Consider the following 4,906-nt stretch of genomic DNA (forward strand, 5'->3'; position numbering starts at 1 on the left):
TTGGTGGAAAGGATGTTTCTCTTGTGGGTACATTCGTGCCAGTATCAATCAGGAAGAACACTGACACTCCTGTGATCTTGACAGTAAAATCATTAAATAAAAATGATATTCTAGGCCTTGGATTTCATGCTCAGGACAGAGACAGAGAAGGAAATCCACACTCACGTTGTTCATTTAGTGGAGATAGAGTTTTCTTTTTCAGGCTGTGCCATCATTTTTTACCCATTCCTTATTCCCCAGAAGGCAGCTCACAGTCAAACACATTACTGTGGGTCTGAAGTCACATGTAGACCAGACCAGGTACAGATGATAAATTTCCATTCCTAAAAGGTATTATTTTATTTATTGGTATTATGTCTCTGTGATTTTTTTTTAAACTGACAATCAGAGGTGATTACATAGTTATCATTTTATTCTGGATTTTATTGAATTCTAATTTCACCATATGCCAGGGTTGGATTCAAACACATGTGCCCAGTTTATTAGCTGAGTGTTCTTGATTATGAGTGCAGTAACTTTACCATTTCATCAACTCGCGGTACTCTTGGATTCAACTGATGGTGTTAATGACGTCTTTGTTGTCAATTTTGAGGAAAACCATCCTTTTTTGGAATGAGGTAACAATTATTTCACAGAACCCTAAAGAATCTGCAGCAACAACAACTAGTTAAATACTTAAATTCTCCACTAAAATGAAGGCAAGCAAGCAGTAAAAAAAAATCTTTAATGTCCACGAATCTATATTGAAGCAGCAAGGGATCTCTCATGCATGACTGAAGATCCCATTCCAGCAAACATAATCTATGATGTTTCAAATAACCTGAGATGTTTCAAATGTCTCTGTTGGGTGTAAAAATGTTTGAAGCTCCATTTGTGATTGAACTGGTAAAGATTCAGGAAGGGTGGATGATGTGCCATCCAAATTGCTGAAACCAATTTAACTTCATGTGTACAATCACAAATAGAGAAAGTTTATTTAAAAATTTCAAATCTTGGAAACAAGCCTCAAGAAGTATAATAGATGTGGAGTAAATGGTTCATGATGACTTTAAAATGAGGAGATCAGCTAATCAGGATTGTCAGTAGCAATGTAATTGCAACATTGGATCACTTTGTGTTTGGTTTTGATTTTATTGTCACATGTGTTCAAGTTCAAAAGTAGAGGAGTGAAGTTGGAGCCCAAAAGTCTGTAAGGTTCCAAATGTCCATTCTTAACCTCCCTTGAAAGCACCATGTTTAATCAATACTGTTCATGTGAACTAAAGTGAATGTAGACCTGATCATTCGACAGATAGAAGATGACAATTTTCTAGAGCAGCAGCAGGCAGCATGACTTCAACTAAGCCAGTAGCTTCACACATTAGTACTGTTCACATCAGAAGTCAGCAGCAGAAATGTGAAGAGATGATCATGAGTGCGGTGGTGAGCTAGAACATAGGCAGAGCAGCAGTAGCCCAAGAATACAACCAGCACAGAGGCTACCTGAGAACATGATGAGAACAATTGGCAGCCCTGGAACACTGGGGAGCAGCAGTGACCTGGAAACACCGAAAAACCCTGAAAAATATTTGGAATAAATTTTAAAATGATGTAATAAAACAAACTCACATGAGGTGAGTATCGTGATAATTTTTTAATTTAAATTTAAATTAATTAACTGTAAAGTGAGACCAAATCAATTAATTAATATAAAAAATTGAAGTCTATTTGATAATTTATCATAAAATTACAATCGGTGCTCAATGAATTAATCAGGTCTAAGGGGACAACACTTAACTTAGAGAATCACAGTATTGTTACAGCACAGAAAAAGGCCATTAGACCTATCATGTCTGCACCAACTCTCCCTAGGAGCAATTTGACCAGCGCCACTCTCTGCCTTATCTGATGTCTCTGTACATTTCTTATTTTCAGATTTTTAAAAATCTTCTTTCATAGGATGTGGGCACTGCTGGCCAGGTCAGCATTTATTGCCCATTTAGTAAACGTTAGAGTCAACCGCATTGCTGTGTGCCTGGAGTCACATGAACTCCAGACTAGGCAAGGATGGCAGTTTCCTTCCCAAAAGTACATTAATGAACCAAATGGGTTTTTCCTGACAATTGACCACAGTTTCATGAGATTCTTAATTCCAGATTTGTTATTGAACTCAAATTCCACCATTTGCCATGGCAGGAATTTGAACCTGAGACCCCACAATATTACCTGGTTCCCTGGATTAAAAGCCGAGTGATAATACCACATGGCCATCACCACCCCTTGATAATAATCTTATGTCTTCCTTGTTTGAACCTGCTTCCACTAAAATGATTAGATTGGGCTTTCCATATCCCAACATCTCTCTCATGAAAAATGTTTCTGTGCCAGTTCCCTTAAATGTATCTGTTCATTCTTGATCTTTCCACCAATTGGAAGGTTTATTCCCATCTAATATTTGATGATTTTATGTGCCTCGATCAAACAACACCCCCCCCCCTTAATTTTCTCTTTGGCAGGAGGAGAATTATTTATGAAATAAAAACAGATAAACTCAGCAAGAATATGGAGAGAGAAACAGAGTTAATGTTTCAAGTTTGATATAACTCTTCTTCAGAACTGAGTTGTGTTGAACACAGATTTGAACCTCAACTTCAGTATTTTATCCACGTCCCATGAGTGAACAAAAAGAAAAATGATAGGGTTCTTTTGAATATCAAAGATTTGGATTGATTTTTATTCATTCATGAGTTGAGAGTTTCACTGGCCAGGCCTGCATTTATTAAGCATCCTTAATTGCCCAGAGGGTATATAAGAGTCAGTAAAATTGTTGTGGGTCTGGAGTCACATGTAGGCCAGACCAGGTAAGGATGGTAGTTTCCTTCCCTGAAGGACATTAGTGAGCCAGATGGATTTTTCCAGTAATCAACAGTTAATTCATGGTCAACACTCAACTCTTAATTATAGAATTCAAATTTCATTATTGGCCTTGGTGGGATGTAAACCCTAGTCCAGCGATATTGCCACTATCCCTTTGTCCCCTTTCCCAGGAGTGAGCACTCCAGCGGAGGGTCATATTAGATTCCCTACAGTGTGGAAACAGGCCCTTCGGCCCAACAAGTTCGCGCTGCCCTTCCGAAGAGTAACCCATCCAGACCCATTTCCCTCTGACTAATGCACCTAACGTTACGGGCAATTTAGCGTGGCCAATTCACCTAACCTGAACATCTTTGGACTGTGGGAGGAAACCGGAGCATCTGGAGGAAACCCACACAGACACTGGGAGAATGTGCAATCTCCACAGAGGCAGTCACCCACGGCTGGAATTGAATGCAGGACCCTGGCGCTGTGAGGCAGCACTGCTAACCACTGAACCACTCTGCCACCCAAGTCTTGTGGGGAAATGATGTGTTTACATTGAAGTACAGTATCATCATTTCTAGCAGTCTCAGTTAAGTTGGTTGCTCCTGATACTTACAATGGCCAATAAATAATTCTCTCTCTTACTTGGTTCTAACTTAATCAATGATCTCTATGTAAATTAGCAGTGGGAGCCTGTGAAATTATATTGCAGCAAATAATCAGGGAGGAGCAAGAGGTGGACGAAATTGGAAAATCAACAAAGTGTAGGCTTTCCAAAATCAATGATTGCATGATAAAAGTTGTATCTAGACAGAAAATCAAATCAGTTCTAACGTGACTTTTCTGAGCAGTCTTCCTTTATATTCGTGTACTTCTTTTCCTCTCTCTCTTTCTTGTAAGGATCCATCACTTTCAGTATATCTTACTGACAACATTGTAACAGGCAACAGATGCATAACAGCTGCCTAATGCAGCAAGGGAGCTCCCATTCCTTCTGCCCCCACAAAGGAAAATGACAACTTTGCAAATTGAGTAAGCAAACTGCAAAATGAGCATGATTTAGTTTTTTTTAATGCACTGGTTATCTGAAAAATAGATGTTGCTTTGTGCCATGTCGTACTCTGTCATTGATAGTGAAACACAAATATGTAATTTTGCATTGCCTCATTTGAGCAAAAATCTAAACGATACAAAATGATTTTCATTGACCAATTTGAAGGATGACCTCCTGGAGTTCTAATTGCAGAAATTTATGGCAATTTTGTAATATTTTCTTGGATACAACTAACAATTCAGGAACTCTCAGTTACTTAAGCAATAAAGCTGATTATGAAGTATTGTATCAAGTAATGGCAACCAGCTGCTAAATGATTTTCAAGGCTGGAGGCTGAGACATTTAAACAGTAGTGCAAGATGCTTGTGTACTAAGCATGCTACCTCATAATAGACTATTATACTGTAAATGTTCCAGTGAGTCAAAAATAGAAACGGTTCAAGAGAAAGTATGGAATTCATCATGTTCCCTTTCATTTTACCTCACAATACATGTTAAGAACCATTGGAAGAGATTAAATTGCAGGTAAAATTAAAAACACAAAATGATTGCAATTTGTTTCAGTGAAACAGAAATTGAATTTTTGGATACTGCAGATTCGAGCAGTTTACAGTAAATGCACAGTCAAGTTTTTGATTGAACCTAAAAGATAGAAATACTATTTTGATTTAGACATGCAAAGACAGTTTGAATACTTTGATATTCCTCCACCTGTTCTTGGTGTCACCAAATCAACAGGTCAACAGGTTTCTTTGTTTCCTTTCATCTCAATCTTTGTGCATTCGTTTGTGCATAATCACAGTCATTTGGCCAATGAATTCATGAGGTCTATTTATGACCCACAATTGTTGAAAGCCGTATCTAGGTGAGTTGTTATGGTCAATTGATGAAGAGAATTTGTCTTCCACTTTTTAACTTAGCTGGTCTCGACAAATACTTCATGCAGCTTACTGTGCAGCTGTCACTCTTCAATTGAAGATGTTGTTAACTAGATCAGAACAAAAGGAACAGTAA

The sequence above is a fragment of the Chiloscyllium punctatum genome, chromosome 9, assembly GCF_047496795.1.
Source record: "Chiloscyllium punctatum isolate Juve2018m chromosome 9, sChiPun1.3, whole genome shotgun sequence".
Classification (NCBI taxonomy): domain Eukaryota; kingdom Metazoa; phylum Chordata; class Chondrichthyes; order Orectolobiformes; family Hemiscylliidae; genus Chiloscyllium; species Chiloscyllium punctatum.